The sequence below is a fragment of the Bombus pyrosoma genome, linkage group LG1 (assembly GCF_014825855.1).
Source record: "Bombus pyrosoma isolate SC7728 linkage group LG1, ASM1482585v1, whole genome shotgun sequence".
Lineage (NCBI taxonomy): Eukaryota > Metazoa > Arthropoda > Insecta > Hymenoptera > Apidae > Bombus > Bombus pyrosoma.
In genome coordinates this window covers 10766179-10781311 of record NC_057770.1, presented here as the reverse complement: position 1 = coordinate 10781311, position 15133 = coordinate 10766179, and the positions used below count along the sequence as shown (strand labels likewise).

Here is a 15133-nt window from a genome sequence, read left to right as displayed (position 1 = left end):
ATGGATGACATAATCGAGTAAAGTGGTTTTAGCTCGATAATCGGATTAGCACATTCTTTTTCCGCTTATATAAGTAATAGAACATGGCGTGCATGTTTAAGGGAATAAAACAAACGCCGAGAAGCTTTAGATTACCTACAAGTACATAAGAAAATAAATTTAACGAGACTTAACAGACTATATCTATATTTTAGGATGGAGCGTGTAAACACTGAACGTGTTTTCTGAATAAACAAAGTACTAAGCATCTCGCTTCTAGTCCATTTCGATAGCTTTTGCTTTCGTACACAGCCGAAAGTTGCTTTGAAGCATATATTTTTTCCCCCTCAATTTCAGATTCCATTTAAAACGCACAAAGTGATTTTGAAATAACTTTAGGAGCATGAGGAAACAACGTTTCTCTCTACCAATGTTAAATTCTAGGAAATAGTATGTGAGAAAATATTATTTTTCCCGTATATTATAACTACGATTATTATCGCATAACGAATCAAAAAGTTAAATCAACCTTTAACTACAGGCGTTTGTATTTTTATTATTGCCATGAATATTTGTACCATCTAAAAGTCAAACTCTCCCTCTCTCTTTCTCCCTTTTACTCTCTTAGATTAACTCAATCGGGAGTAATCGCTTCATTTCTAAAGTATTAAAATACTTGTAGTCATCATGCAGCTTAATATTAAAATTAAGAAACTTTAAATTAGATGCAGTTGATCAATTTGACTTCTGAGTAGATCATTTACTAGTTATTTATAATCATCATAAATATCATACATATTTTGTAACTTTATTGATTAATTCTGCGTCATAAAGGTTCATTTTGATATAACTGGTTTGTTCAAGAAAGAAAAGTAATAATATTTCATACATATAATTCAAATAATTTTATACCTTTATGAATATAATTAAAGAAATGTAAATAAATTCTAATTTAACTAAATAGTGACTTTGAAAATTTATCACTAGATTGTGATAATGAAATAAAAATTGATACCCTTCTGAGAGTCAAGTTTGTACTTAAAGGTTAAGTATATTATAACATATTAGACATAACTTTTATGAAAAGTATAACTTACTCATCGGAGAATATTGTCGAATATTTTCGTCGGGTATTTGTTCTCAATTACTTCTGTCTCCTTCTTATCCAATGCGAAAACTTTCCTGTCAGGGATCGTAATCCTAACGGAAGTAGATACCCGTGCAAAGTAAGAAGCAGGGAAAGATGGAATGGAATTTCAAATAGCCGCATCCACCTACACACACGAACTCTGCTATGTTCGCGATAGTGTTAGTGCAGAGAGAGCCAATCGATGCTGAGACTCGTCACCAATCAGCTATCAGTGTATAAGAGTCCGGGTTACTGGGGCATGGCGTAACGTTACGAGCAGGGTGAAGCCAAAAAACTAGCGTTTACGATCACGAAGCTCGCGAACAATGACGCTCTAACGTTCCGTGAACCGACGCGACGTCTAGTTATCCCCGTTTCTAGTTACGAAACGACCAGTCACGCGGCAGGTTAAAACAATTACTTTCTCTGGGCAAAACGGGTGAAACGGTTTCTTTAATCCACTTACACTGTCGTCAACTTTCCAAATTTGCCATCGTGCTACTCCCTTTAGGGATTACGAGTGACCTGAAACATCTTCCATAACGTTCTACACATTAATTTCGTAAATGGGTTAATGGTCGTCGTAAAACAAAACCGAGAGTACTTCTTGCGATAAACACAGTAATATCCTTATCGTTTGTCGCCGGAGAATTCGCGGGAAACTAAACTGCTACAGCAACGCCACCTTCGTTGTCTGCGAATTCCATTTAAAACATCTTCGTGACTGGTACCGCCAGCATATGGTCGTTAAACAACACTATTATACACAAGACACGAGAAAATGATAAAGTTATACAGAAACACAGTGTACTGGAATGTCATCGTACGTTGCACGTCGCGATTCATATGAAGTATACGAAACTCCATAATATATTACGGTCAACGAGACGTGTGAAGATATACATATATATATTGTACGCAACAGCACGAGGTACACAATCGTAGACTGATAAAGCAAAATACGACTCAGTTTGTTTTGATGGACTTGAGCTGACTGAGCGGTGAATTAAACGTGTGTATGTTGATCGCAGCAACGAAAATAGACGAATTTGCACGAGCTCTGTGATTCCTTTGAAATTCGTAATGATACCTGCGATAGTGGCACCTAGTGGCCGCTTGCGGAAAGTGATTGTTTCGATTGCCGAAGGGTATCGATAGTTCTAACGCCAATTACAAGGCTTAATAACATGTGATTTGTTGAAAGATCTTTTCATGGCGTTTTTGTGATGTTTTGTGGTATTTTCGTGGATAATTGTGTGTGTTTTGTTATGAAGAAGTGCTGTAAAAAAAAAGGAGAATGTTCTTCAATCAATTTCTTCAGTCTTCTTATCAAGTAAGTAATATTTGTATGAATTACCTTAATCCCTTGCACCTAGTACATCACTTGTGCTCGCACAATATTTTTAGTGTCATGTAAGTCCTATCTTGTAATGTATCCAGTTTACAAAATTATTAGGCACGAACTTTGTATTTAAAAATATTCTAACATCATCAGTTCATATATGTATCGTGAGTATTATATTTGGGAAGGAGTAAAACATCAAAAACATATGTATATATATGTATGTATATGAAAATGGTATAATGACAAGGACTCGTCTTGATTTTTTCAATGAACATTTTGTTGTCGAAGGTACTTTATCAATTTTTTAATTAGGATGTATAATGAATTTTTTCTCATGATTACTCTTTAAAATGTAATTCAGACAATTGTTTATAAATAATATAATGTTTAAAAGTGTGATGAATAATATGATTTAGTAATACATATATAAATGATAAAAGTTAATACTTCTTACCATAAAAAATGTTACTAAAGCAAATTTGTTTCGTAAGTACTTCTGATTATCAAGTTGATGGAAAGGGATATTGCAATGTTTTCCGAGTGCAAAAGATTAAGATCATTTTTTACAAAAATGAGACACAATCGATTATAAAACTCGGTGTAACGTAATAATTTCAATTTATTAATAAGATACAAAAATTAGAAAAAGAAAAATGCTTTTTAATCTAAACAATGTAACCAGAATTCACTTTCAACAATTAGAATGTACGAGGAACAATCTTTATTCTACTTTTTGTTAGAATTTCTTTATTTGAAACGTTATATCTGTTCGAAACGTTGTCTATGATATCTATATCATGTGAAAGTTTGATGTAATACAGCGGATTAAAAATTCGAGGGATCCGGTGCTAACAGACTTGGTTACATAGGACTCAATATTGGTGATCCTACTCTAGAACCTAATACAGATCATCTTAAACACTTGCAACTTGATACAGGCTCACACAATGGACTATATAGAACACGATGCACTAAACCCTGTACTTAATACGATACAGACTAGCTATCTCAGTGATCAAATACCAACGTTAGACTCGATGCACTCAAATCTACATTCATGGAACTCGAATAGGACATGAAATTCACCCGATTTGATACTTGTGGAATATGATACACCTAACTCATTCTTAGAACTTTTAGAATTTTCTAGAAATGATCGCGATTGTTATAATCCAGTGAATTTCGCAAAATTAAGTATATAGAATATGATCATAAATATATAAAATCAAAAACATACTCCTAAAACATTCGCAATTTTTCAGATATTTAGCTCCTCGTAATTTAAAGAAATTGGAAAATTTTTCAAATTTTCAAATAGAAGATCATAAAGATACCTTTGAAACACTCGTAACTTTCTAAATACTAGTTCCTTGTAATTCTCAAGAATTATAGAACTTTTCAAATTCTCGAGATTCGTATAATCTTTAGGTTATCTAGATTTCAAAATTAAATTTTGCTACCGATAATTTCTACAAATTAGGAACGATAGAAAGAAATCATCACGTTTCATTGAACTAGATTCTACTATTCATGATTTGAATAATGTAACAGTTATTATCAAATTACATTTTGTTTTTGTATATTTTAATAAATTATCTATTAATGATTCCTAATTCAACTTGCGCGGCTTTTGTTTTTTATTAAATAATACACTTTAATGATATCGATGAAATGAGATTATTTCGGACATTTAAATTGAAGAGTGCTCAGTCAATTTTCCAGATTGTTTTACTTTTAAATATATACGCTGTTCGTACACTTTTATTTGTTCATTACATTATTCCATGCAATAATTACAGAGAATGAAAGTATAATTTCCATATAAATTAAATTTATTCACATTGATGTACATTTGCAACGTCAATTCCAGAAGCTTTATGTTTTTATCAGAGTAAATACTGAAATTTATTTTATACGAAAAATAGAAAACTATTAAACTCGATGCTTGAATGGCAGTTATATCTCTGTGTATGTCTCAATTAAGCGCCCGTAATCACGCCTAAATCAATTTTTTAAATAAAAAAAAACATAGTTATGTTTCGAAATGCTAGGAGATCTGGCAAAATATACATACAGATTAAACAATTATTAAGCTCAAGAAATACGTCGAACCCTCGAGTACACGCATAAATATGCATGTGTGTACATACGTTTGCGCATATCTGAATCTGTATACTCTCGCAGATATAGTGATAGATCTATGCATAACCATAAATACGTATACCTATATAGACAGTTTACATATCTTATTCATTTCCATGTAGACGGCAAAATATTCTATTAATTCGCAGAATTACCAAAATATTATAGCAAATGTGCATTATGCATAATGAATGTAATAGCATCTTTCTTTACCTTACTCTGTACCTCTCTACCTAATTAATCTATCGATCCTTGTCACCTGCTACGTCAGAGGATTTGTAACGTGGTGAGGATTCTGGTCTCTCGAGGAATCGATGCTATATCCACGCTGACTAACACACATCCCTCGACAAATGTATACACACGACTTGTGTGTACACCGCATATCGAAACGAATGAAACAGCGTCAACACGTCGGAAATAGGGAGCATATTCCGTATTGGTAGCAATATTGCCAATCGATATCCACGTAGATGCAGTTCATTGAAAAAATCCCAAGTATGATAGACATGTGTGTATGTGTTGAAAATAAAATCACGTTCGAAGTCGATCACTTTTAGGGTGGGCATAGAGAAGTTGGAAAATTGTAAGGAAATTAATGGATGGTTGGTACGTGGATAAAAGATAGATTACGTATTTCTAGCTAAGTTTGTCCGTTTGATTAGAAAAATTTGATTAATCATTGCAGAGTAGATCTTTATTCAAAGATTAGAATCTTTTTGAATAGAACGAATTTGGCGTTAGGTATACTTTATACAAGATGTCCCATCTAACTCTACCATCCTTAATTACTCTCGTATTTGTCACGATACAAAAAGATGTTTCGAGAGAGAGAGAGAGAGAGAGGCAGTGTAACTAAAAATCCTGGCTGTAGCATTCGTCAATTATCTTTTCCCGTTATCGATAAAAATATTCAATATCGTATCTGACAATCCACTCGAAATATAGAACAAAATTTCATGTGATTGTATGTTTCCGTTTACATGTATTTTTTCAGTCTACCACTAGGTACTGGCAAATTCTTCGCTAACGAACATGAACAAAATAAACGATGCCCTCGTGTTTACAAGTTGAGTGGCGTTGTCAGAATTTCATATAATAACAATGTACTAATGAATCAAAGCTATCTTCTGTTTCTGAAAAAAACCAGTAGTCAACTATTGAAATTTCGTAATTCTGGCTGCGTAAAAATATTACATTTTCTTATTTGCAATAAAGTTTCTATGAAAAACAACAGAATTTTATCACACGACTCCTTATATTTACTGTATATTCGTGCATTCGAAAGCAAAAAGAAAAAGAAAACAGAAATGGGAAGTAGTTCCAAGATACAGATATGCAACGAACCATGCATAAAATGCGAATAACTCGCGAACTTCTTAAAAATACTAAAATACGATAACGAACTTTATTCGTATTCTTCGAAAGAGGTATATTATAAGAAAAATCAAAGATCAAGTACAATCAACTTATTCGCTACCTCTCCTGTTTATACCATCTTTAAGTCGTTCAAACAGCCCTTATACATCGACACAAGGGAGATGGTACATAGGACGATCTAGATGTACCGTGCGAGATGCACTTTGCCGTGTGTCAAGCTCTCCTTCCTGATCGACAACGACGACGATAGCTAGTAACTACTATAGAGATAGTAACTACTTGGAGCCACTCGATGAAACGTATACAAGGACGCGCTTGCGGATACATCTGCGGATACAGGGTAAACCGAGTGAATACACTGCACAGGTGGCGAACAGTAAGAGCATACGCTACGCTGCACGCCTATAAACATGGAAGCCCGATCTGCCGATCCGTTTTGGTTACGCATGGAACACCAGTGGAATTGTGCACGAGACGATGCTGCACCGATCCTGAATCCTCGTGGGAACGCTTAAACGCTCTTAACGATCATCCTGTCCTCTCTATTTTGAGATCGATAGAATCCGCGGGTGCAGGCGGAAAAGTAAGCCATTGTCATCTCATTCATCGCCGATTATTCTTACTGATTATCCTTCTGATTTATAAATACCATCAAGAAACGGCACAAATAATTTTTAATTTGGTTTTTCACAAGCATTCGATATAAACGCTTCAATTATCGTCCTAGTATATTTTCGTGTCTCGAGTTTCTATCGTTTCTATTGATACCACATAGGTGAGGTGTGTTTGGAACAATTATCTTGTTCAAATTGTATTTTTTAAATTAATCAGGATATTCATATGAAGATTTGATGATGTGTTAACTATTTCCGATCCTATACTATGCGGACTTGATATTCTACTTCATTCGATTCCTTTGAGTTTTAATATATGAAACATAGTTTTTTACATTATAAGTTAATTTAATAGCAATATACCAACGTACACATGTTATTAATTCCGAAATTATGAAAAAGCAATTGGGTCAAGGGTTTTTGATCATGAATTGCTTTTACATGAATTTCTTATTAGAATATGATCGTTTCACATAGTATGTCAATTGCTCATTGAGATATTAATTAAAGCCGTTGAATGTAAATTGCGCAAAAGGTTTCAAAGAATATAAACTTCGAAAGGGTTAACGATAACTCTATGCGAGTACATTAAAAGTATCGGTGCATATTGACATTCCGCTTTGAAATGCATGTATCTTTAGGTGAATTGCAGAAGTGACAATCGAATCGGAAGTCAACGAAGACTGGAATAAACAGAAATGGACAAAGAAAGTACGAATCATGAATTTAATCGGGTGGAAATTCATCAGAAGCGCGACGATCGATGAATATTTAAAGCATCAACGGTTAAACTAAGCCACCGTCGATACGGCCGAACAAAAGCGCGATCGTTGGCTATGGATAGATGCGACAAAACGATGAACACCTCTGTGAAAATCCTCTTTCTATGCCTAGCACGTTCGTCCACTTGTTTGCAGCTTTACCGCTCTCTTGGAACGAAGAATCGACAACGGTACGGTTTTGGTGTTTTCTTCTTCTGTGTTTCTATTCAGGGACAACCAAACCAAGAAACCAGGAAGTCGAGCCGAAACAGAGGAAGGATTTGAATAAATTATTTGTCGTCGTAAATCTAAATCCTCTGTGACCAGTTTCTTCTTCCTCGCGCCGTTGAACTCGAAACGTCTGTACGCTCGGTAGGTACAGAGTCTGGTGATTCCGTACAATGTCGTGCTTTTTGATAGGAAACGATTCGTTTTACTCAACGGATACATCACTCCCTGTTCACGAGAAAGCCAAATCGTTAAAACAGCATATGTTTGACGGATCGACGTAAGCCGTGATATATCGCGATGGAAACATGCGTCAAAGATGGATAGGTGGAATAAATGTGAACTTTCCTTGACAGTTTAAAAACAACAAGAAAGTTTCATCCTATTTTGTTCGGGTATAGCATAATCGATGAAAAATACCGGAGCTACCGAGTAGTTACTATACGCCACATGGGAAAAGTTTACAGAGAAATCTATGCAAACGCTTCAAAGTGTTCCCTGGTAAATATTACACGCGACTTGGGGAACGGTTCTTCAACTTCTGCAAGCGAAAATAAGAAAATCTTCGAGAACAACTTCTTCCAAAAATAAACGTCCGTTCTTGAGTAAATCGTACCAGCCAAACTTGAAGAGATGGTTCGAGCAATCGAAGTGTATAGTACACTCGTACATACGTGTGTGTACGTATACGTATGTAGTAGTTAGGAAACCCGTCGACTCATCGATTTCTTGGTCGTCCAAAAGCATCGACAGCTTCTTCCTCCAGAACATACAGGAAGGGTTCGAACATAGAGACGAAGATCAAATAGAGCTCCTTCCTTCCTAGGATCGCTCCGCTCTTGGCTCATCTTAAGCCATTTCGACCAACCACTTTCATCGCTATAAACAACGTAACCTCTAGCCTTGCTCTGCAGAAGAGCCTTCCGCCGTCCCACAATTAATCGTCCGATAATATACTCTTGTGCAAGCGATTTAATCGAGCTGGTGAAATGTCTTAGGCATTAAATTTCATTCTACGCTCGTTGATAAAGAATTAACCAATGTACGTGGTATGCATAAAACGTATACGTAAGAAATTGATAATAAAAGGACGCGTAGAGGAGGAAACCGAGCAAAGAGAAGACGTAATTCTGGTCCTATCGGTGAAACGATCGTGGACGGCAGGGAGAGATATCGGTAGCAGACCAATTTCATGGCGACGCCAGCCGTGAATCACTGACCGTTTGGGGACACTTAAACAGCTATATCGAGACGCACAGGAAGGTATGTAGGCCGCGTTCAGGTGCGAATATCGTACACAGGCCGCCTAGACGATTGTATATACATCGCGAAATCTAGCAATCCGCTGAATAATTGCTCAATTCAATACGTAATCATGCTACTTCCTGTTCGCTACCCTCCGTTCATACTGTCTGCCTTGCACGATCGCTTGCCTACCTCCCAATAGGGATATAATCCCGTTTAAGCCGGTTATAAGCATACCCTAGTACGAGGTGGAAGTACATTATGTTCATAGACCTGCTACACGTACGAAGACTGCACGCCCTTTAAGCTGGTGGTACTACGTCTTCCGGAATTTCTCACTAACAGAGAGTTTCATTAATCAAGCTTTCTGGTATCGATACATCCTTTGGTAAATTAATTTTCATCGTTGAGTATTCTGTGATTTTGAGCGTTTAGATGCAGTGAATATTTTACGTGGAACTAGTTTCGTATTTGGTTCATTGACTAATATTTACCTAGAATCTACCTACAAAGTCAAATTGAACCATGGTTGTGTATAAGTCTTGCTCATTAATAGAAATTCTCATTAAAGTCGTTATTCAAATATTCCTGAATATTTCCTAATTGCACCCTTAATTACACAATTAATTGTACATATGTCGAATTGTTTTACAATATAGCGTAATCGTTGTTGTTCTTGCTTCACCTACACCATATCTTTCTTTTTCTTTTATTGGTAAAATTTCTTTTTTCTGAAACGTTATTTCCCTGCGTTATTTTCTTCCCTTCTAGAATTTCTTTCCTTGTGCATTTGCATTGTTTTCTCTATCCTTGGAATTCCTCCTTTCTTTAAACGCTCGAGGTTGGTTCTCTCGTTTCAGAATTCTTGTTAAATATTCCAATATCATATAATATCTTTCTTCAAATGAAAAATTTTTTTTGAGTCTCGATCTTACCATAGCAAAGTATAAAAAAATAGTGCTTTCAAAAAAATAGTGCCAAGAAAAAGTCTTTGTTATAATTGACTGAAGAACTTCATAGAATGAATATTGCTCGTATGTTAGATAGTTGGCAACATAGGCTAGCATCTAATACCCTGGTACTTGTAAAAATCGAAAACACAGAAATAGATTGAGACTTCTATGAAGAGTAATATTGGCTACCCACGCTCTTTCCTTCAACGAATCCCAAAGAAGGATGATTAACCTGGGAATAGCACTGTTTATTGGCAATTCTAACTTCTACAAGTGATATACGCTAATCACTGAAGATGATGCATCATATAATTTCCTTAATATTAAAGAAATATATAATAAATTAATTATTAAATAATAATAATTATAAAAAAGAACAGATATAATTCAACAAAGAGCTCAAAAGAAATTTAAAGAAAGAAAGAAAGAACCTACAAAGATAAGAATCCTGAACCCTTTAATTTAGAACCTTATAATAAGCTAACACTCATATTTTATTATAAGTTTAGCTGAATAGTTAACGAAATTTTGTGGAGATTTTCAACTGAATGTACCGATGATACGTGACATTCCATATATAGAATCGACGATTGGCCTAATTTTCGTTATCCTTTCATGGTACATATTACGGTACGGTTGCTGATCAAAGAAGCGGTATTATACAGTTACTTGCTCAGTTCGATTATCGATTACGCTTTTTTGTCACTTTCACGTACTCCGAATAGTATGAACGCTTGAGCGAGCTAACCGTGACTCACGGCATTGTTCCCAAAGCACTTTATCACCTACTTATCGGAACTTCAAATAAATCGCATTAACGACAAATTGAATCGCTCTCTACGCATGAGAGACGGATGATTAATCCGCCGAAGAAGCAAGATAGATTCAATCTTCTCAGACAATTCATCGAAACTTTTATTTTATTTATCATAAAAATAAAGGAGAAGAAGAAATATAAAATCGTGCTCGAATTCATAGAAGATATTTCTTGTTGTAACTCGAAAGGTACAAGCGTTTCTACTTTCAACAAGATGATCCAAGTTGCGGTTGTTTACAACATCGAGAAACGATATTACTAGCGAGTTTAATATTTGCAGTTTCAGCTGGGAAATATGTAATTCGCGTTGAATACGATGCAACATCGTTTGAACGCAACGTTATCGTTTTATTACCGAGAAGGAAAGCGTTGTTGGTAGTCTCGGGCCTTTCCGTTTTATCGACGCTGCAACCACGGATGGCCATACCGATTCAATCGTAAGTCGAGGTAAAATTATACAATGGACCGTACACGTCGAACAAGAGAGGTCAACGGGACGATATTGGAAGTTGGAAGTTCGCGCACTGTTGAAACCGTAACTCGATTCACGACGACGTTTCCCTGTTCGTTTCGGTTTCACGATGTTACCGCGAACTTTCCTGGCAAATTTCCGATATTTACATGCAAACGGAGATTTAATAAAACATCGAACGCGACGAATTTCGAGGAATCGACATCTTGAAAACATACGTAGTCACACGTGTCGCGTGAATCGATAATATACGACCAGGTCGGAAACATGTAAATGCGGTGAACAGCCAAAACTGCAACTAGTTTCGACCAACTGAAAATTCTATTACCAGGATATTTCGTAATGTCTGCTTCAGCAAAACTTTCTGTTGAAAATGGAACATATTCCGCTATTGAATGATTAGTATTTCTTGCATTGCTACGTCTGACACAGCATATTGTTAATACAGCGGAGGGGAAAAACAATAGATGAAACTGTTGAATCATGCATGATGCATGATGAATTTTTTAACTGCAGTATATAGAAAAACAGTTCGAAATCATTTTCTAAACATAAGATTTCATTCAAACTGTTTGGTCCAGAGTTTTCACAATAGGATTTCATTATTTGCAAAGTGTAACTATTACGCCACGTGGCTTTCCATAGGCCGTTATTCCTAACCGTCGCTCGTGGCATCGCAGTATCGCGAGCGAACCGTCTCAAGTAGCCCGACAAATATACAATGTAGCGGCCAACATCAAACAGAGCGAGTTCTAGAAACGTCGATTCGTTTCGTTATTTTAAACACACTCATAAGGTGACACGCGTGATCATGGCGTGATCAGTGGCGTGACCCGAGCATGGTGGGGATCGTCTCCCATGAAACACAAAGGGCCCATCGAAGGGCAATCAGTATCGATCGAGAATCCAAACGAAATGCACTAAAAGTCTCCAACGAATTACAAGTCGTCCAATCTATCAAATACAAGACACATTGTAAAGTCGAGTCGAATCATTATATCACACTAATTGCATCATCTTTCAAATAATTTGTGGCGCATCATTATACTGTTGTTTATATATATATTGTCAAATATATCATTTTTGTTAACTCTGTTAATTCAGTGTTAATCTCAATTAACCACCTCTGTCATCTTAACCGACACAGAGGAACGACTAATTCGCGGCGTCGATTTTCTGAATCGTAGCGAGAATTTACGCCTCCCGCTGACGCGCTTTCCTCGCGATCGCGTCTCTCCGCAAACGGTCGTAACAGTAACAATTTAAAATTACTAATAGTTAACAAAACGCTATGTCTCCGTCTGTGAGTTGACTATGCACGCATATTTTTAGCCAATTTTTACAATAATCGCATTGAAATCTTCGCTTAACTTATTCGTCTTTCAGCGAATATTATCTTCTTTCGGAATTCTGTGGAGTTTCATACACGTTGGCTGCCAGAATTGACAGAAAGCAATATACAGACAAAGGCATATGTAAGCATCATACGAGCAGAAGTTACGAGATTTGGTTTTACGGTCTTACTCAGATAACTTAGCACAGCATCAACGCTTGATGGTCCGTTCGAACATCCCTTACAGTGGTTACGGCTAACAACCGATGCATTCGATTTACAAACAGGCACAACGTACCGTGTTATTGGACACGTTCCTATCTGTACCCATTATTCGTCACGTGCGCACGCGGTGTCCAAGCTGTAAATTATGCCGGCCGTATAATGTCAGCTTGAATCCCTAAATCGAATCAAAATCTCACGTACCGACGATTGGTGGGTTCCATCTACAAATATTTGTCTATGCTAGTAACGAGAATGCTATCTGGCGTAGAACAATGCTTATCTCACTAGTTTGACATGGCCGTATATGGAAAAGTTTGCGACAAGCAATTAATACATTTCCAATGGGTTTTCATTTTCTTGTCTATCATATTAGGTCGTCTGAAAATTTCTTTTATTTTATAAGGAAATAATAGATGCACAATGTTTTTTGTTTTATATTAGTTTATTGAATTATACACGAACGTAATAATAGAAATAGAACGAAATGGATCATACCTAATTCAATAAAATAATATGAAACAGAAATTGTTGTTCATATATTATCATCTTATGAAACGAAAGAAACTTTTCGGACAACCTAATACATTATTATATCTGTAAATATCTATGTATTATATATTCTATCTGGGAGACACATCATACATATATATATTTATTAACATAAGATATATATAATTAATTTTATGTTAATGATGAAGTAGCGCTTCCCGAGTAGTAATTAATAACAAAAAAGAGAAACATTAACGTTTTCATGAGAGGAGGCATTCATTCTTCATCTATTCGCTGCTCTTATAAAATATAAATTTTCTTTGTAAAATTATGGTTTTTTCCTTGCCGCTTATTTCTTCAATTTTTTAATCCGTTACTATAGTTTGTAACTTAATAAAGTCAGATTATCTTCCTTTATTAAATTTCCTATCCATATTTTCAATATAAAAATTCATATCCGAGGACCTTGAATTCTGCAGATTCAGACACAAAGTCCAACGTCTTATTCATCACAAGTATCCTTCTCCATTTCATAAAGAAATAGAACAGACGTTATATTGGTGCTTAATATTCCAATCTGCCCTTAGCGCTACATTCCATCGATTAAAGAAACAATATTCATTTCCGATTTATTAAGAAAGGCTTAAATAGTAACACTCCATTGTGGAATTAGTCATAAGACAGGTGAACGTGATAATCGATTTTCTTAAAATATAAGAAGACTCAATATACTGTGAATGTTTAGTATTGAGAAATGTACCTATAAAAATATGCAAAATGCGCAAAATATACAAAAATATATAAAATATCTGAACTAAACTACTTCTTATAATATTTAAAGAATGAAACCAATTCCTATTCAGGTTCCATTCTTTTAGTCGTATTTGTACAAATATCAATTTCTATAGACATTTGCGGTGTATTAATGAGTTGTCATATTTTAATTTCATTATCGTTATTCGAATTGGGAGAATTTTTTCTCAAAGCGGCCAAGAGAATAAACGAGAGCAGGACACGATCGCTAAGGGACCGACGGGAAATCGGGCGACCTTTTCTTACCGAGCACTCCCAGTCCATTAGCCAATAGTTGACTTAATGCCCGATCATTCGATTACAGGGCGTCGAGACTTTTCCGCCGTTTTCATCGTGGAAGTTTCAAGTTCCGCTCCGCGATTAAGTTAAAATGTAATTTTCTTTTCTGACCCTCGCTCTGCCTCTTCTTTTCTCCTGCATGGGTGTTTCTGCCTTTTATTTCTACGTTGGTTCTTTATTTTATCCCGGTGCTCTGATTCAAAGAGAGAAAAAGAAAAAAAATGGAAAAAGAAAAGAAGACAGAGAAGACACGAAAGAAAGAAAAGGAAGGATTAAGCCAGGAACTTTGGTTACGACCGGTAATCCGCGCCGATGTGACGCTTATTATTCTTTTATTTGACGGAACCAGAGCACGAGGGGACTTCGTGGTTGCAAGTAGATGAGGGTAATCAGGCCTCGTGGCCGCGTCGAATGAAAAAGTTGCGTCAGTACCGGAGGAAGGGACAAACGAGATGAAAATTGCGTGGTTGGCCATGAATATCTATACAAATTCAATTCTTTGCTCAGATTCGTCAGCGGTTTCTTTAATACTACCCAAGAATTTCTGTACCTTAAACACATTCTACGTTAATAAATCAACGATATATCGTCAAAAGATAAAGATAAATATTATTTTGTCATCACTGGATAACAATACTATCACATTTTAAAAGATATCACCTGCGCTACAGATCTCTGACACAACATTTACTAAGACGAATAAAATGAGTCTGAGAAGTAAATATGACGTGAAAAGACGACGAAACAGAATTCAAAGGGAAGATTCTATCCTCGCAAGGTGGCGAGATGAAATAGTCTCGAAAGACCAAGGACAAGCGACAAGATAAGGATTTATGAGCGAGATATTAATATGGACAGCTGGTGTTGTCTCTCGGGCCGAAAATGTAATAGAGAACTAAGAAACTCGCTCGACGAAGGAAAGAAATGAA

At 35.8% G+C, this 15133-nt stretch overlaps 1 protein-coding gene across 8 annotated transcripts in view; it reads right to left on the bottom strand.

The window, feature by feature from the left end:
- LOC122565560 (glutamate receptor ionotropic, kainate 2) overlaps positions 1 to 15133 on the bottom strand; it is a 290846-nt gene that overhangs the window by 262431 nt on the left and 13282 nt on the right. The window contains exon 1 of one of the 8 annotated variants that reach the window (XM_043734190.1): positions 1077 to 1202. The exons of the other annotated variants lie outside the window; for them this stretch is intronic. The gene's annotated coding sequence lies outside the window, so the exon portion shown is untranslated. Of the gene's footprint in view, positions 1 to 1076; positions 1203 to 15133 lie in introns of those variants that run through there. 8 annotated transcript variants of the gene reach the window in all.